The 19,726-nt window shown below is 43.8% G+C and overlaps 1 long non-coding RNA gene across 1 annotated transcript in view; it reads left to right on the plus strand.

Annotated features, from left to right (window-relative positions):
• The first annotated feature begins 312 nt into the window (after positions 1-312).
• Positions 313-19,726, plus strand: part of LOC140911636 (uncharacterized) — a 71,975-nt gene continuing 52,561 nt past the window's right edge. The window contains exon 1 of the long non-coding RNA XR_012159060.1: positions 313-488. This is a non-coding gene — a long non-coding RNA (uncharacterized LOC140911636). The remainder of the gene's footprint in view (positions 489-19,726) is intronic.

Below are 19,726 nucleotides of genomic sequence, written 5' to 3' on the forward strand. Positions count from 1 at the left end.
TGTATGGTGCTATTAACACATATTCCAAACTGAGGTTGGCAAACAGGTCTGTCTCCAAAAAAGGGAATGTGTGCTCTGCTTAATTTGCATTTCATCAGTAAACACTGTAATGAAGCAGGGAGGGAAACAAAGGAAGCTCAGACAAGTGACGGGGTGGGGGAAGCTGCAGGGAATATCCTTTCCCGTAGATTTTTTGTTTCCTGTTATCCAGCTAGAAATGTTTTTCAAGAGGGGGACTGAAACTGTGAAAAAGAGGAACAAACACTTCAAGGCACCTCCCGCCTCTTTCTACCCATTGATTCAATGCAACTGAAGGGACAAAGCAAGCAGCCATTGGATTGCGGAGGGTGAGAGGGTGGAGTGATAACCTAAGAAGTTTGGTCAGTAAGACTGCTGAAAGCATGCTGATTTTCCTGTTTATTCTAATAAGCAGAGGTGCTATCAAGATGAAATTGACCAGGTGTGGAAGGAACTGAACTGGGAGATTAGTAAGTATATTATCACAAAAGGGGTGCAGTGACTTCCCATTCAAGATCTAAGTACATCTCCATAGATGGATTGTCTGTTCAGAGAAGATGGAGCATATTTATCCGACCTGGGGGTCAGACATTTTCTTGAAGGACCTATGACAAGGTGTAGAAGTTCAGGTTGACTGCTGTCATACCCCAGGTAGCTACCAGTGCAATGGGTGGGTTAAGAAAGGGGCTGCTTGGGTACTGGGCCCTGAGCACAACATTGCATGGTGTTGGGATATGCCTCCATATCTTGCGCAGTGTAGGGCTACCTTCATCTCCTCTCTCCTATTTACAGTGAGGATAAGGGTAATGGTTTGGGACTCTGTCTTCCTGCGAGGGTCAGGGCAGGCCTGGAGGCATAAAGGACATTGCCCTTATACCCATCATCCGAATCTCCAGCCATTGACGCCACACTGGAATGGCCCTGCTGTGTAGTTTGGGGAATGGTTTCATTTGGTTAATAGTTGAAAGTTTCAGCCTCTGTATTTAACCATTTACTCTGATGTGTGTGTTTCCTTGCTTCCATGGCTGCATCAGTAAACATCAAACCATGCTGAATAGTGATGGGCTTAAGTGCTTTGCTGGATCATGACCTTAAAAGAGTGGTTTTTGGATTGTAGATCAGGGACAACCGCTTGTGCAGAGAACCCTTCCTGATGGTCTGCAGAATGTAATATTTGAGAATCAAGAAAGAGTGGGAGATAGGAGCCAAGGAAAGTCCATGAGAAGACTTTTCTTTTATGAAGCAGTTAAAAGAATTAATCCTCTTCTCTAGTGCTTTTCCTCATCCAGTCAGTTTCAGGGGGTCTTAATTAACTGACACATTTTTGTTTATAAATTTGTGTGTGTGTAGGGGTGTTTCTATTTATGTCTATGTTCGTTCTATACACAGTATATAACTGTGTGTGTGCAGGGAATATTTGGCATACTTATGATCTAGTTATTGTACCTAAATGACCTTGCTTTGAATATGGTATGAATGTATTCCAACCCCAGGTTAAATTAAATAATACCATAGTTTTGGAAAAGGAATTGAGTTCCATGAGATTTTCTTTATCAGTGTTTCCCATCTGGCTTGCTGTTACAAGCATTTAATCCTGTGTTTGCTGCCAATGTTTCCCAGAAAGCATGATAATTGCTTGGAATTTGTATGAACAGTTCCAGTCTGGTGCACAATTAGGGATGCACTATAAAATTTTCATTGCTCGATTTAGTTGAAATTATAAGATGGATGGAGAACAATAATGACCATAGTTGTAGCCTATAAAAATGACTACTAGAAATTTGTGAGAGAGAGAACTTAATGTTGGCTGCTGCTGCTTCTTCTGCTTTTTTTTTTTTTTTACTCCAACCCCCCCCCCCCATAGTAATAGATGTTTTTTAACTCAGGTTGGCATTTTGTGACTTTCATGCCCCTTTTTCCTCCCCTGGAGTTTGTACATCTGAATCTGGATGCTTGTGTGTGTGTCCACTGGAGGAGAGGGGAAGGAATTTTGAGCCTATGAAAACGTGGAACCTCTCTTTTACCCCTTTCAAAAAATGGTTCATGGTCTCATTTTGTTGACCCATGCACCAGTGGCCCAGAGAGGCATATGTTCAGTAATGACTGGCATCAATATCCTATAAAGACTGGCAGATTAATCAATGGGAAATTCCTTGCACATGAGTGGCAGATCTGTCTTTCTAATGAACCACATGTGTTTCTTGCCACAGAGAGGACTGATACTCCCGCTTCTTCTCTTATTTGCTTCCTTAACCTCTATGGTTTCACAAAATTGAATGGGATTAAGACACATTTGCCACTAAAGTGAAAAGGAATTGTAATATTAATACCATACAACTTGGAGAATTTCCAGTTTTCTAATGAACTTACTTGTTTTTAATTTACAGGCAAAATTGCCACCTTGCTGGTGGATTTGGGTATGCACAGAGCTTTAATGATTGAGCAAAAGTGCATTGAAAATTTCACCTGCCTTTTGGAAGGAGTAGTGTGTGCTTCCCCTAGCATCTGCTGACATGTGAATAGGGATGCTGGAGTATGGAAGGGGTTCCAGACATTGCATTTAGTGTGGGTGCTGTGTGACACCCTAGATAACCCCACAGTCTAACAATTAAGGGAGCTCTATGCTGGTCTTGTGTTTGACTCGTGTATGGGGGTGCCTGTGGCTTGGGATGGGGCAGGCTCCCTCTACCCATTCCTTCTCAAAACCCAGTCCAGTACACCCATGCAGGAGCAGCCCAAATTGGTCCTGTATATGTGAAACCACTCTACTATCTGCAAGTGCGAACAAAACTTCAGAGCCAGAAAGTAGATACAAACATGATCAATACAGACAAGTGAAAGTAAGTCAGCCTGCTGTTGCAGCCGCAGTGGTGATAAGACTTGGGATTCCTGCTGCACCCTGTGCCAGTGTTAAGCCTTTTGTGTTTCTTTCTCTGTAATGTAAAAGAATGAGGTTTGTTTTCATGTGATTACATGCAAGATACTGATTTGGTGCTCATTATGTAAATAATTTACCCATTAAACTACAATAATAAAGATCTGTCTTTTGGGCAATAAGGGGTATATATTTTACATTTCTTCTGAGTGCTAAATGAGTGTACAATATGCTCCTAAGGAAGTTATTAAACCTAAGTAATTGAATAAAGCTGGTGCTCTTTTACAGTCAACAAAAGTTAATGTTTGTTACCTAATGCATATTTCCATTGATAACAGTCTCTCCTAACATGAATAATGTTATCAAAGGATCTTTCCTTATTCAAATGATTTTGAAAATATCTATCCATTAAGTGTAACCTTTCCCTTGAAAGAGTAATAAATAAATCAACTCTTTGTCTGGACACCTGCACGTTCACTTTATCTGAAGAATCAGTTTGTGCTGATGGTTTTCAACTGGGCTAAGTAGGGGAGAGGTTGAGACTTGGGAAATGCAGGGCTAAATATTTGTATTATTGGTCATCCTAGATGTTCAGTGTATATTTTCCCCTGTATGTGCAAAAGCAAGGATGATGGGGCTTTCACTGATGGGTTTTATAACTTTTTCTAAATTTATTTTAATGAGACGTACAGAAGTGACAACCCTGAAGACTGAGGGCCAGATTCTGGGCCCTGGGTCCATCCTTTTGTGCCTCTCTGTCGATATCTTCAGATAGACAGTAGGGGAGAAATACTATACAGCCAAGAGCTGGCTCTATAACCCCTCCATTCTTCCCATCAGGCACAGGGGACATTCTTGAGCTGTCCAGGAAATAAGGGGTAGAGCTGGAGTGTGCTGGAGTCATCTTTCTGTTGTATTCTAGCAATTGTGGCTCATCCAGACCCAGCAATCTAGCCCTGAATTCCTTTATCTACACAACCAGTAGAGCAGTGCAGACTTCATCACAAGGCCCCATCAATGGACCTGAAACATGACCTAAATGGGTGTAATAGAATGCTAAATTGTGTTATACCATTCAGCCAGTATGTGGCGCTGTGTGTAACATACCTTATTTAAGCTAACCTTACTCATACTTGGCAAAGCATTAATAATCTTATGGAAGACACATCCCTGGTGTATCATTCTGAGAAGGAAGCTCCGCAGCCAGTCCATATCTAATACAGAAGCCTGACCTGCTAGTAGCAGCCCTGCAACCTACTGTGTACAAGGAGTATATGACCATGGATGATGTCTAGGGGTCAGAGAATAGGTCTTACTCTATGCCTGGAGTTTATGGCCTTTTTCTTAGGGTTGCTAGTGACAATACCAAGCAGTGCCAATTCTGGAGGAAGTTTTGGGGCTTTGGTAAGCCTGAGTAAGGAGTGCAGAACACGCTCTGAAAGGAGTTGGATGGTTTTAATAACCAAAACGATTTAGGAATATAATTCTATATTACCCTTCACTATAAGTGTATAAGTTATCACAGGGGATGGCAAAGGAGTGTTTACGCTTGGCGAGTAACATAATTAATGGCAAATTCAACTTGAAATTAGAAAACATTATGTGATGGTTAGTGTTAGGGGGCTTATTCCTTCACCCACTTACTTCCCTGGTCCTTCTCGCATGAACAGAGAGCAACAATACCCGAAGTCCAAAGGTGCAAACAATTCGATGTTTATTGGGGTGAACTTCCAGCAAGCATGATTCCAGTTTCCTTCCTTAGTATCCTCCTTCCCAGCTCTGACACCACAAAGCCTTACACCTGTGTCCCTGTTCCCATTCCTGCCCTTAGCCAAACATGATTCCAACTTCCTTACTCCCATTCCCTGTTCCCATTTCCCCCTTTAGCAAAACATGATTCCAATTTTCTTACCCCCATTCCCTGTTCCCATCTCACACACCCACATGCCCACCCCCACCCCGTCACTTCCTCATTGACTACAGATTATATAGTAAAACTTGAGTTCTGCTTAGCTATACCTTAACCAATCATTTTCCTGAAATTTAACTAACCAATCCTAACATATTGTAACATGATTATGTAACCAATTATATCCCACCACCTCAATTAGTTTACACCCAGCAAAATTAATTATACAGCAGACAGGAACAATCACAGAACCAGACAGAGATTATACAGACAAACAACAGCAAAGTAGGAACTATAATGACAAAACAATACAGAAGTGAGGATTTCACATCCCAGCTATTGATAAGTGAGTTCTTGCCAGACAGGATGCTATCAAACTAAGTTTCCTTTTACATTTTCTAGGCACTTCCCTTTCTCTGGAGGTGATAGGAATACAATCCTGTCCTGATAGTGCCTGACAGCCCAATAGCACCTTATTTCAATGTGACTAGTTTGGAATGTGAGGATGTGACCGTTCGCTTCCCAGCTTATGGCTGCCTCTGCTGCTTAGCCAAAGGCCTTAGCCTAAGAACAGGGCCTCAGACTGTCACAGTAAGAGAAGGCCCTTACACCAGCAGACAGTGATTTTGATTCTTTCTTTTATACCTCTATCACTAGCCAAGTGATAAGAATACACCTAAATTCTTAGAGTACAGGCCTTTGCAGACAGGCCTGAATATCTATATCCTAACACTCCACCCCTTTTTTTTCTTTTTCTTTTGGGATCCTCCTGCCCAGGTATCCCTGGAAAAGCATAGGACATATGGCGACACATTTCCTGATAGGGCCAGGCATCAAGGTGGAAGGTGTCGATATTCCATTTGTCCCACTGCCCCTTGTGTAGTATTGTGCCCTGCACCTTCTCTCATACGGGCATACCACACCTATTCCAATTAGTGTTCCGGACTTCCCATTAGAGTGGGCCTGAGAAGGTTGGGTCCGGGTTGTCTAGTACACTGCAGGGTTTGGAGGGCTTATTACATTCCTAATAGGTTATCTCCCTATGCAACGTAACACAAGTACAGTTAACAATACAAAATCCACAGCAACACCGAGTCCTGACCACTGCAGTATCGTCCAACATCCGAGACACCCCCAAAATACTGCCTCTCCTCCTTCGATGGGGTCACGATCTTGTGTCCAGTTGCTGGCAGTTGCAACAAGCTGCTCCTTCAAGTTTTGTATGCTTTTGTCCATATCACAAGTCCATTGAATGTTCACAGAGAAATGGGATATTGTCCAAACTAGCTTGACCACTTGGTATGGAATCAGGCAGTAAGCCCTGGCTTATTCACAGCAATAAGATTCACAGATCCATTTGAGCACCAAAGTCCATATAGCAGCATGTAGATGGGTATAGTTTGGTTATGGGCTGGTGTAATTGTGCCCCCAGTAATATGTACATTCCCAGCAAAACACCTTATACACAGTACACCCAATTGTCCACCCCTTGCATAGGCCATTGATCCCGCTCCTCTATAGTCATAAGAGAGGGGCACATCCAAACATCTTCTATTGATTTACACTATTTTACACACACCCCCATTGATTTCCCAGTGAGCTCCTCCCCTTTTCATTATTTCCATAGGGCTTGTGGGGGCCACCTTAGTTGCCATTCCATTTCCAGGTACCACGGAAGCTATTATACAGATGCTGGCCTCCTAGTTGAGAATTTGCATTCCCATACACATCTTCCCCCCCAAGGCCAGCCTTTGGAAGCCATCCCCCACCCACATCATGAGGTTTTCTGTTCATTAAAACACAACAATGCTAGCAACAAGACAAACACCACAGACAAACAACACAAAACATAGATCCATGGTATTCTGGGTTATTTTTCCCGCTGGCGCCAGCTTGCTTGTAGAGTGTCTGAAAAACAAAAGAAACAATTTCCTTCCCCATGGTGGGGACAGATTATTGCTTAATAATAATACCACTTTCTTTTACAAATGTCCTTGCTACTTGCAGGAAAAACAGAAGAATTACCTCCAGACTGTCCTTATTTTGTTCTATAGTCAGGCTAGTGAATTACCTCACTCACTGGTCATTTATGAAACACGCTCTGAAAGGAGTTGGATGGTTTTAATAACCAAAACGATTTAGGAATATAATTCTATATTACCCTTCACTATAAGTGTATAAGTTATCACAGGGGATGGCAAAGGAGTGTTTACACTTGGCGAGTAACATAATTAATGGCAAATTCAACTTGAAATTAGAAAACATTATGTGATGGTTAGGATAACAGGGAGTGGAAGAGTTTGCCTGTTGATATTGTTACGGCATCAACTCCATGGATTTGGCCTTGATAATCTTACATTTACATGAGCTTTTCATCAGGATAAGGATACCAAAACATTTTACAAACTTTATAAACTGATACACAGAGTGTGCACAGAGATAATTCCATCCACCACTGAAAGGCAATGACTTGGAAAATGGAGGGAAATGTGGTAAATCTGTAATAACATACAACACCACCACACAGTATTTTAGAACAGGATGTTAATAATCTCTTTTCCAAGTTAAGTTGTAGCTAAAGAGAATGTAATTCATTTACAAGTAATTTAATGACCGTTTCTTCTTGGAAAAGCACTGTGAGAAATTTAATGCCCTGCAGAGCAAATGAGACCTGAGTGTTTAAGCTCTCTTCCAAGGACAACACAGAGAGAACTTCCTATCATCTGTCAGAAGATAAAGGGCTGATTAGATGCTACTGGACTTGACCCTTTGGTACCAGAAAGGCAGGGGTGGGAGGAAGAGGAGGAGCTACAGAGCTGGGCAAGGTGAGAGGGTTTTCTTAAGTGATGCAGTGTGGTGGGATTTGCTCCATCTGGCCCACGTACAATGTACTAGAAACTGAATCTATGCATTGGTTTTGAATATATAGTGTTAGGGCTGGATTTTCTGGTTTGCTAAGGGCACTTTGTGCCACATACGCAGTGCAAAGGGGCTTTAAAATAGCTGGAGATGGCCGGTGGAAAGGGGCATTCTGTGGGCAGGGTTTGGGTAGAAGTGAATGTGGTGAAATAAGCCTGACTCTCCATTGACATATAGTCCATGATGGATATTACACCAAAGGTACAGGCTGGAGTCAGCTTCTGCTGCTTTAACTTCCACTGGGGACTGATGATTTAGGATGGGGGAGCAGCAGTTGGCCCTCTGCAGCTGCCACTCTCTGCTATGTCTGAGAATTACTTGAAGGTAGTGGAGAATTGGTGTCTTAATCTGAACAGGGGTTTGGGGCCAATCAGTTGATTGATCCAACTCTGATGGTAGTTAAAACTGAATGGCAGAGTGGTTAACTAAATAAAATCATGTTACAAAGCTGCAGTAAGATACACCTAGCACCCTAGGGTCTTGTTATTTAAGTTGTTTGTTAGGAAAAGTTGTCTCTTTTGCCAATCATATATGGGGTATGTTCATGCATCTCACTTTAGTATTGCTGGGGAATTACCTACTCCAGTTCCAGAAGCTGGAATAAGGAAGACCAGTTTTTGTAAATTGCTGGACTTTGCACTAAAAATGTCCCCTTTTCAGTTAACATTGGTCTCTTTTAAAGCTAGACGTTCTAGAGAATAAACTGTCTTTCTGGTTTGTGTTCAATCACTTCCCACTTTTAAAATGACAATAATTTATCCACTCCCAATTATCAGAGAGAAGACCCTAAAACTCTTTTTCATTTGGTAATTGTCCAGGAAGCCCGTAGTATTGTATAAATATGTGGCACATTGAATATACTGGCTATTTAGAGCAATAAAAAAGTTGGTCCCTATGTAGCTCCTTCAAACATATACGTGTGTACCCAAGTAAGTGCACATGCAAAATGTTCAATTGGGTGCACAATGCCGGTACCTGCACGTACAAACAGCTATTTGTGCATGTATATTAGCTGGATGATTAATCCAACGGGATATATTGTGCTGGCTCACTGCTGCATGGGCTGCAGTTCTGTGTTAGTGTAATACCATTAAAATCAATAACATTACACTGGGGCAAAACTAGAGGAATGCGGGGATCATTCAGGCCCTTTGCACACTTTCATGTGTGAGCAAATTTTGTGGGTGCGGTTTAATGTGTATTTTCACAGAAACATTTCTGGATGCAGATGTTTTCCCTGTAGAAACCGCTACAAGTAAAGAATTTTTTTTAAACTTTTTTTCTTTAGCCAGTGGCTTATTTTATGTTATTTCATTTTCCCCCAGGCTATTAAAAAGGAAGAATAGAAGTGGGTTTAAATACAGGCATATTTTATATTGTTTTATATGTAAACTCCTTAATGTGTATGAGGAAAATCAAAGAGATTAAGAAGTATTAGAGGTCAGTGTTGTTTAACCCACTTTAAATTAGTTTGATCCTTTGGAGAAATGTTGATGACAAGCATCAGATCAACTGAGGCAGTTCTTTTGATGTTGAAGCCTCCTTATAGGCTTTTAGGATAAATGCAAATTCACTGGTTTCCTACTTCGGTGTAATCCTGAGCTAGTCATACTAAACTTTTGTGTTACAAGAAAATGTAATAAAGAATTTAAAGCGAGAGCCTTATTCTGAAATTCATGGATACTTTGCTTAAAAGTATATTGACATAATATTCCATCATTGTGTTTCAGTAGAACTTCAGCCCTTGATGTATAGGATGGGCATGAAGGAAGACGGGATTTATTGAAATGTGTGGGGCAAACAGTGCAGTCTTCATATTAAAGTTAGCCCAGTTCTACACTAGAAACCTGTGCTGGTACAACAATGATAATGAGGGTTGTGACAAACCCCATAGTGCAGACGCAGTTACACTGGCATAAAAGTATTGTTGCTAGCAGAGCTTATTTTGTTCACCTAGCTGGTATAAGGTATACCAACAAAAACATACTTTTGCCAGTATAACCTGCCTTTACGCTAAGAGGATTTGCTACTATATCTGCTATAGAGGAAGAGTGGTCCAGGGGTTAAGGGCTAGCATAGGATTTGGGAGACTCTGATTCAATTCTATTCTGTCACAGACTTCCTGTGTCACCATCGGCAAGTCATTTAGCTTTTTTTGTGCCTCAGTTGCCCATCTGTAAAACGTGGACAATGCCTACCTCACAGGGGCATTGAAGATAAATACATTAGAGATTGTAAAGTGCTTTGAGAACTACTGAAGAAAAGCACTATAGAAGAGCGAGCTATGATTATATAGGTGTAGCTGTATCAGCAAACCTTTCCTAGTGTAAACTGGGTATTAATCAACTTCCTTTAACTGTCTCTGCTATGTAGTAGCACAACAGAGTTTAATTCTCAGCACTGCTCCGTACACAATACCACTTGCAATCATACTGCATTTTCTTTTAGTGTTTTTCCATCATCTAACAATATCAGTCCCTCGAAGTACTAGACAAAATACTAGACAATAATTAGGAGTAGCAAAAGGGAGTGATTAAAAGAGCCATATTAACCGATGGACACTAAGGATTAGGGTACCACAGTTTGGGGAAGGTGATAGCATAGTTTCAGCATAAAAATAAGAGAAAGGTAAGCTGTTTCTTCCATGATTTATTTTAAAAATCCAGGGAGGGAGAGAGGAGGTTGCTGGGAATTTCCTTGAAAGAGGAAGGGTGTCGAGGCATGCATTTAGTAGCTACACCAGCCAGTCTAGGGAAAGAGCTACAGTTAAGCATGCATAATGCAAGATTAGCATGCTAAGGGCACAGAGCAAGATTCTGGGGGAAGGTGACGTAGTATGGGAGGAGGAACTGCAGAGCCAATAGGGTGACCAAGAGTCCATTTTTCTACTGGAACACCTGGTTGAAAAGAGACCCTGGCAGCTCCAGCGAGCACCGCCAACTGGGTCATTAAAGGTACAGTTGGTGGTGCTGTGGTGCTAAGGCAGGCTAGTCTCTACGTGTCCTGGCTCACACCGCACCGCACCTTGGAAGCAGCCAGCAGGTCCGGCTCCTAAGCTGGGGGGGCTCTGCCCCGAGCACTGGCTCTGCACTCACATTCGCTGGGAACTGGCCAATGGGAGCTGGGGGGGGCTGCCTGAGGGCGAGAACAGCATGTGCAGCCTGCTGCACCCCCAGCCTAGGACCTGGACCTGCTGGCTGTTACAGGGGCGCGCACAGCTTGGTGCCAGGACAGGCAGGCAGCCTGCCTTAGCCCCACTGCACTGCAGAGCAGAAGCTGCCCGAGGTAAGCCCATGCCCCAGCCCTGAGCCCCCCCAGAGCAACCTCCTGCACCCCAAACCCCCCAGCCCCACCCCAGAGTCTGTACCCCGAGCCCTCACCTCCCTGCACCCCAACCCCTTGCCCCAGGCCAGAGTCCCCTCCCACACCCTGAACCCCTCATCCCCAGCCCCACCCCAGAGCCTTCACCCACTCCTGCACCTCAACCTGCAGTCCCTTCCCACACTCTGAATCTCTTGGACCCTCCCCCCAGCCTGGAGCCTCCTCCTGCACCCCAAACCCCTCATCCCTAGCCCCAACCCAGAGCCCACACCCCCAGCCGGAGCCTTCACCTCCTCCCGCACTCCAACTCCCTGCCCCAGCCCAGTGAACGTGAGTGAGGGTGGGGGAGAGTGAGTCACCGAGAAAGGGGGAATGTAGTGAGTGGGGGGCAGGGCCTTGTGAGGGGGCAGGGCTAGGGTCTTTGGTTTTGTGCGACTAGAAAATTGCCAACCCTAAGAGCTAAGTGAGTAAAGACAGATTTGCAGTCCAGTGGGAGTGCTGCTGGAGCCCTTTGATCTTTGAACTATTCATGATGTGTGCCACTTTAATATCATGTTGGGACTTATGGTTTAAGCATATATGGGAGGTGTAGGCTCAGCGTTATGAGGGCCTATGGGAGCTTGCTGGCATGATATGATTGATAGTTAATGATTGAATGTTAATGATTGATAGTACTAAGTAATACACAGAATGTTGACACAGATAATACAAAAAAAAAAGTGTTTACCATCAGTCTGATATGTCTAAGATTCTTATCACTATGGTAAATAAGTATCGTATTAATCATACTAAACTCTCTTTATGTTTAGGATTTCCAATTGAATTTAAAATTAGAGACAGTCTCCAGGATACTGAAATAAAGTCAGTTTCCTGCAGCACTTTCTGGAACTCTGTTACTTTGTTCCCCAATATGCTGAGAGCCATGAGCTGACTTCTGCCCTCTTTTTTTGCATGCAGCTCTCATTAAATTCACTCAGAGCTGCATGTGTGTATCTGTGCACAAAGCTGCCCCATCTCTTTTAACAAACTCTAATTTTAGATGTGCTGTTTTCAAAACTTTAGTCTTTTGGGAAGGGTGAAAGAAATGACAGCAGAATGTAGTGAATCTGTATCTGCAAAGAAAAGGTCACTTGCAGTTTCGTATGGTAATTGCAATTTTATTCAGTTGCCTCTTTACTCTCATGTTTGGTTTAAAATGTCTCTGGAATCACCATCTCTTGATTTTTAGTTGATTAACTTGTGGGAGATCATGATGATGATGATGATGATTTTTTCGGGGGGGGGGAAGGGGAAGTCTTTTAATTTTTGTAAAGAAACATTATTAGCCTTAAACAGAAAGGCAAAGGCCACAAAGCTAGGCTGAAGCATCTTCTAGCACTAGGATTACAATTAGATGGTCTCTGGTGTGTGTGTCTTCCATGAATTCTCAATTGCATAATTTACTGTAAGTATGAGAGGACATGAAAATTAGGAAATTCTGGTCTGACCAAATGAATAATTTTCCCTCTCTAATTTTCTTCTAGTTTAAGAATACTGTAATTCATTCTTACCCAACACTTAGCAAAAAACAGTGCCCATTTAATCTTTGTAATCCTGGCTTTGAAGCTGCTGCAGCTTTATAATTTTCTATACAAGTAGCAATCACAGCAGTGGTTTTGATTAAATGATTACCCATAGGCCGGCTCTTGAGTGAAATGACAGATGTACTCTGAGAGAGAAGGTGCGTGAGGTGATATTTTGTATTGGCCCAACTTCGGTTGGTGAAAGAGACAAGCTTATAAGGAGCTCTTCTCTGCTAAGATTCAAGAAGACACTGAACTTGGTGAACTTCTTGGGCTGTGAGTTCCAGGTAGCATTATGTACTATTACTAGGAATTATCTGCATCACAAAACATAATGCAATACTTTCTCTGACTAGCTTTTGTTGAAGTGGGAGGAAAAAAGCCTGATGAAGGTCAAACATCTCTTGAGTGCTTATGGCAAGTACGAGTGTGAAATTGTGTGCCCATGTCAGCAAGTGCTGCCTCAGAAAAATCTTGAAGAGTCTGAAGACTTTTTTCTGCCTTTCTCTGTTGTGATTTAAAGTACTCATCCCCCTCTTTGACAATTTGCCATAATTGTGTGAATTCGTGTCAAACCTTATTTTAATAAGAGGCTGACAGCCTGGTGTCTGAAAGGAAATTCTAAGAGATACCAGCATGGGGATCTCTTTAAATGGTGTTCTTGTTCATGTTTTTTTCCATTTATCTTCAAGTACCATTGTGGACTTTGGTATTGTGTGCAGCAACACCCATAATGATGTCAATGTAAAGTGAAACATTTGCACTGTGAAGCAAAATTGGTGTGAAAAGTTAAGAGAGATGCAGGCTTTATGGAGAGGGGAACATTTTGCATTGTTGCCTTGAATTCATCTCTGTTTTCTATGAACACAAAAAGCAGTTTTTGCAGGACAAAAAACAAAAACCTATTTTAACAACACGTTGTGTGTGTGTGTGTGTGTGTGTGTGTGTGCCTTTTTTGTGGAAAGCACTAATTTAATAAATTCCCACAGCTGTACATAATACCCAGAAGTGCTGTCATAACCATGCCGCTGCATCCTGGAATTGTGTTGCATGGGAACTTTACAGTTTCAGTAGAAATCTGAGATTATTACACAACAAAAAATCATTACAACTGAACGTAGGCAAAATATTCTTGGTGTAGATAGAGGAAAAGTTACTTTGACCCATACTCTGTTTGTTAGAAATGTGTTTTTCAGAAGACTGCCAATTGCAGTCAATTTTCTGTGTGCTGTATTGTATTTCCTCTTCTGGTAATTAGTACAAGTGCAATTGTGGTACATATTTAGTATCAAACTCCCTTTTGGCAATGGCCTCTGCTGCTGTGCATTAGCTTGTTCACCTCATGGCTCCATGCCATAGAGTGGGAAGTTATTGGCCTATGTCAGCAGCTTCAACTTTGAAAATGGGAAACAGAAGGGAGACACAGAAAAGGCAGAGAATAAGAAAATAGAAGAGATCAGGGGAAAGATCAGAGGAGAAAAGAGATAATGGGGAGAGAGTAAAAATGGAAGGAAGAAAAAGTTGAGTAGTGAGCAGGACAGAGAGAACAAGATACCAAGAGGGACCAACTGTCTCTTATTATTAGTAGTAAATATTTATATTGTGATAATACCTAAAGACTGTGTCTGCAGTCAGGACTGGGCTCCAAATTGTTCTGGGCACTATATCTAGAAGAGAAACTGAAGTGGTCCCTTGCCTCTCCAGGCTGGTCTTCTCCCATTGTCTGTCTTCCTCTCTCTCTCTCTCTCTCTCTCTGTATGTTCTTCTTTTCTGAAAGATGTCACCTTCACAGAACTTTGACAGAAGGGTGAATTCTTCACTTCACCACCAGCCCCAAGAGCAAATCTATGTTGTCCTTGAAATGAGCAGGTGTGCTATTTGGAAAGAAAGAAAGAATGAAAGAAAGAAGGGATGCAATAGAAATGAAGAAGCTGATAGCAAAGGGGTTGCCTCTTTCCCTATCCATTTTCTCTCACTTTCTTTCTAGTTCCTCTCTCCCTTTGTTTGTTTTATTATCCCTGACATAGTCTCTCCTTCTCTTCCCCACTGTTCAAAACACAGTTCTTTTCTTGTGATTTGAAGCGGTAAGCCCATTGTCCGTTCAGATCATGGAAACTCATTTCTTAAATTCTTCAAGGGGACAACCAAAGTTGTCTAGTTTGGCTTCACACCTCAGTATCAGTTTTGATCTTCCCCACCTTAAAGTCTGTCGTTATTCCCCTTCTCCCTTATACTGTATGTATTTTAAAAACAACCACAGCTGCCTGTCTGAACATCTTCCCCTTTGAAAGATCTCTGTTTCATACACTGTCCATGGTGTTTGCTGTTTGTTACACTATTATTAAAACTCCCAACAATGTGGTAGGTGCTTTACAAGACACCCAACGCAGATGGTCCCTTCCCTGTAGAGCTTACAGTAGAAAAAGAGAGGTATGTCTACACTATGAAATTAGGTCGAATTTATAGAAGTCGATTTTTTAGAAAGTGATATTATACAGTCGATTGTGCGTGTCCGCTCTAAGCGCATTAAGTTGGCGGAGTGCGTCCACAGTACCAAGGCAAACGATGACTTTCGGAGCATTGCACTGTGGGTAGCTATCCCACAGTTCCCGCAGTCTCCGCTGCCCATTGGAATTCTGGGTTGAGCTCCCAATGCCTGCAAAAACTTTGTCGTGGGTGGTTTTGGGTACATGTCATCAGTTGCCTTTCCCTCTGTGAAAACAATGGCAGACAATTGTTTCGCGCCTTTTTTCCGTGCGGGCGCCATATTGCTTTCAGCAGACGGTGCAGTAGGTCTGCAAACCATTGTCATCGAACGACTGCTTCCGCTGCCACTCTGCTCTCCTGGTGCTATGAATCCACCTTGCAGAGTCCTCTATATGACCGTCATCATCCACCACTTCCGCTGCCACTCTGCCCTCCTGCTCTCCTGGTGGTCTCGCAGGTCCTCTATATGACCATCATCATCCACCGCTTCCGCTACAACTCTGTTCAGCTACTCTTGTCTCACCATACCACAGCAAGTGTGCAGCCCACTCAGCTGTTGTGTCCTGGCAGCAGACGGTGCAGTAGGTCTGCAAAACTGGTCATCCAGCCACCACTTCCCCTGCAACTCTACTCTCCTGCAGATGCCATACCATGGCAAGCATGGAGTCTGCTCAGATCACTGCGGCAGTTATGAGCATTGTAAACACCTCACGCATTATTCTGCAGTATATGCAGAATCAAAACCTGCAAAAACAAGGGAGGAGGTGACAGCAGCACAGTGACGAGAGTGATGAGGACATGGACACAGATTTCAGTCAAAGCACAGGCACCGGCAATTTGGCCATCCTGGTGGCAATGGGGCAGGTTCATGCCGTGGAACGCCGATTCTGGGGCCGGGAAACAAGCACAGATTTGTGGGACCGCATAGTGTTTGTTGCAGGTCTGGGATGATTTCCAGTGGCTGCAAAACTTTCGCATGTGTAAGGGCAGTTTCATGGAACTTTGTGACTTGCTTTCTCCTGTCCTGAAGCACAAGAATACCAAGATGAGAGCAGCTCTCACAGTTCACAAGTGAGTGGCGATAGCCCTGTGGAAGCTTGCAATGCCAGACAGCTACCGGTCAGTCAGGAATCAATTTGGAGTGGGCAAATCTACTGTGGGGGCTGCTGTGATCCAAGTAGCCAATGCAATCCCTGAGCTGCTGCTATCAAGGGTAGTGACTCTGGGAAATGTGCAGGTTATAGTGGATGGCTTTGCTGCAATGAGTTTTCCTAACTGTGGTGGGGCCGTAGACGGAATCCATATCCCTATCTTGGCACCGGAGCACCAAGCCGGCGAGTACATAAACTGCAAGGGGTACTTTTCAATGGTTCTGCAAGCACTGGTGGATCACAAGGGACGTTTCACCAACATCAACATGGGATGGCAGGGAAAGGTACATGACACTCACATCTTCAGGAATTCTGGTCTGTATAAACAGCTATAGCAAGGGACTTACTTTCCAGACCAGAAAATAACCATTGGGGATGTTGAAATGCCTATAGTTATCCTTGGGGACCCAGCCTGTCCCTTAATACCATGGCTCATGAAGCCATACACAGGCATGCTGGACAGTAGTCAGGAGCTGTTCAACTATAGGCTGAACAAGTGCAGAATGGTGGTAGAATGTGCATTTGGATGTTTAAAGGCGCGCTGGTGCAATTTACTGACTCGGTTAGGCTTCAGCAAAACCAATATTCCCATTGTTATTACTGCTTCCTGTGTGCTCCACAATATCTGTAAGAGTAAGGGGGAGACATTTATGGTGGGGTGAGAAGTTGAGGCAAATCACCTGGCTGCTGATTACGCGCACCCAGACACCAGCGTGATTAGAAGAGCACAGCAGGGTGTGCTACACATCAGAGAAACTTTGAAAACCAGTTTCATGGCTAACCAGGCTACAGAGTGATAGTTCTGTTTGTTTCTCCTTGATGAAAACCTGCCCCTTGGTTCACTCTACTTCCCTGTAAGCCAACCACCCTCCCCCCTTCAATCACTGCTTGCAGAGGCAATAAAGTAATTGTTGTTTCAAATTCATGCATTCTTTATTAATTTGTCACACAAACAGGGGGATAACTGCCAAGGTAGCCCGGGAGGGGCGGGGGAGGAGGGACACACCAGGTGGGGTGCGGGAGGACGGAAGGACAAGGCCACACTGCACTTCAAAACTTATTGAATGCCAGCCTCCTGTTGCTTGGGCAGGCCTCTGGGGTGGAGTGGTTGTGTGCCCAGAGCTCCCCCCCGCCCTGCGTTCTTGGGCATCTGGATGAGGAGGCTATGGAACTTGGGGAAGAGGATGGTTGGTTACACAGGGGCTGCAGTGGTGGTCTGTGGCTTTCCTGCACCTCAACCATACGCCAGATCATATCAGTTTGATCCTCCAGTAGCCTCAGCATTGCATCCCGCCTCCTTTCATCATGCTGCCACCACCTTTCCTCTTGATCCCGCCACCTCTCCTGTTGCTCCAGCCATCTATCCTCTTGCGTGTCCCTCCTGTCCTCATGTTCATTTTGTGCTTTCCTGGACTCTGACATTGTCTGCCTCCATGCATTCTGCTGGGCTCTTTCAGTGCGGGAGGACTGCATGCGCTCCGAGAACATTTCATCGCGAGTGCATTTTTTTAGCCTTATCTGCGCTAGCCTCTGGGATGGAGATGCTAGTGGCAGCATTGAAACATTTGCAGCTGCAGGAGGAAGAAAAGGGAGAGTAAAATTGAAAAAGACACATTGGCCATTTAAAAGGAGGGGCTCATGTTTTCGGGTTAACATGCAGCACAAACCCAACTAACCCCCCCCACACACACACACCCAATTCTCTGGGATGATTGCTTCACCCCTCTGCATGGCTAACAGCGGGGATGATTTCTTTTCAGCCACAGGCAAACAGCCCAGCAGGAATGGTCACCTCTGAATGTCCCCTTAATAAAATTCCCCTATTTCAACCAGGTGACCATGAATGATATCTCTCTCCTGAGGATAACACAGAGAGATAAAGAACGGATGTTGCTTGAATGCCAGCAAACATTGGAACCACATGCTGCCATGCTTTCTTATGCAATGGTTCCCGAGTATGTGCTACTGGCCTGGCATGGTAAAGCGTCCTACCGTGGAGGACGCAATAAGGCTGCCCTCCCCAGAAACCTTTTGCAAAGGCTTTGGGAGTACCTCCAGCAGAGGTTCATTGAGATGTCCCTGGAGGATTTCCATTCCATCCCTAGACAAGTTAACAGACTTTTCCAGTAGCTGTACTGGCCAAGAATGCATCCCAAGTCTTCAGGGCAAATTAGTCATTAAACACACTTGCTTTTAAACCCTGTATTATATTTACAAAGGTACACTCACCAGAGGTGCCTTCTCCACCTTCAAGGTGCAGGAGTCCGGATTGGGAGGATATTGGCTCCAGGATGATAAACAGTTCCTGGCTGTCAGGGAGAACAGTTTTTCCGCTTGCCTGGTATGCGCTATCTTCAACCTCCCCCTCCTCCTCATCTTCCTTGTCCCAAAATCCTCATCCCTCTTGAGTGAGACTCCCTTGCAGAAGTGCACATACAGGTGTGAGATAGTTGTAGGGGCATCCCCGAGAATTGCATGCAGATCATCATAGAAGCGGTATGTCTGGGGCTCTGACCCCGAGCGGGCGTTTGCCTCTGTGGTTTTTTGGTAAGGCTTGCCTGAGCTCCTTAAATTTCACACGGCACTGCTGCAGGTCCCTGTTATAGCCTCTGTCCTTCATGCCCTTAAGATTTTTTCAAATATTTTGGCATTTTGTCTTTTGGCATAGCACGGATTCGCCTCCCTATACAGCGATCAGATCCAGTACCTCCCGTTCCATCCATGCTGGAGCTCTTTTGCGATTCTGGGACTCCATGGTCACCTCTGCTGATGAGATCTGCACAGTCATCTGTGCTGATCAGCTTGCCGCAGTGGCCAAACAGGAAATGAAATTCAAAAATTTGCGGGGCTTTTCCTGTCTACCTGGCCAGTGCATCCGAGTTGAAAGTGCTATCCAGAGCAGACACAATGGAGCACTCTGGGATAGCCCCCAGATGCCAATACTGTCAAATTACGTCCACACTACCAAGTGCTAATCCCGTCGTTGTGGAGGAGTACAGAAATCGATTTTAAGAGCCCATTAAGTTGACAAAAATGGCTTCATTGTGTGGACGGGTGCAGGGTTAAATCGATCTAACTGCTAAATTCGACCTAAACTCATAGTGTAGACCAGGGCAAAGAGTAGACCAAGTGTACTTGCAGGCATACAGAAGGAAAAGACTAGGATTTCAAATAGGTGCGTGGTGTTAGCATTGCTCTTATTGTTGACTAGTTACTTGTGGATATTGTGAAAAGTGTGAGTCTTCAGTGGAATTTAGCTGGACAGAGAGACAGAGTGGCTTGTGGACCAAATGTACCATCTGGATGGATGGTCTGGTAACTGCAGTCATTGGTAATACTAACTGTCTGCAGGATCACCTCCTATTCAGCCTGTTCCAAAGCCCATTGAATTCACTGGGGTTCCATCAGGCACACATGTACATCCCATTTTCCATCATGACTTATGTCTTTTCACAAGATCATTTAATTGCTATTTTTTTGCCAT

Source organism: Lepidochelys kempii, chromosome 5, assembly GCF_965140285.1.
Source record: "Lepidochelys kempii isolate rLepKem1 chromosome 5, rLepKem1.hap1, whole genome shotgun sequence".
NCBI lineage: Eukaryota > Metazoa > Chordata > Testudines > Cheloniidae > Lepidochelys > Lepidochelys kempii.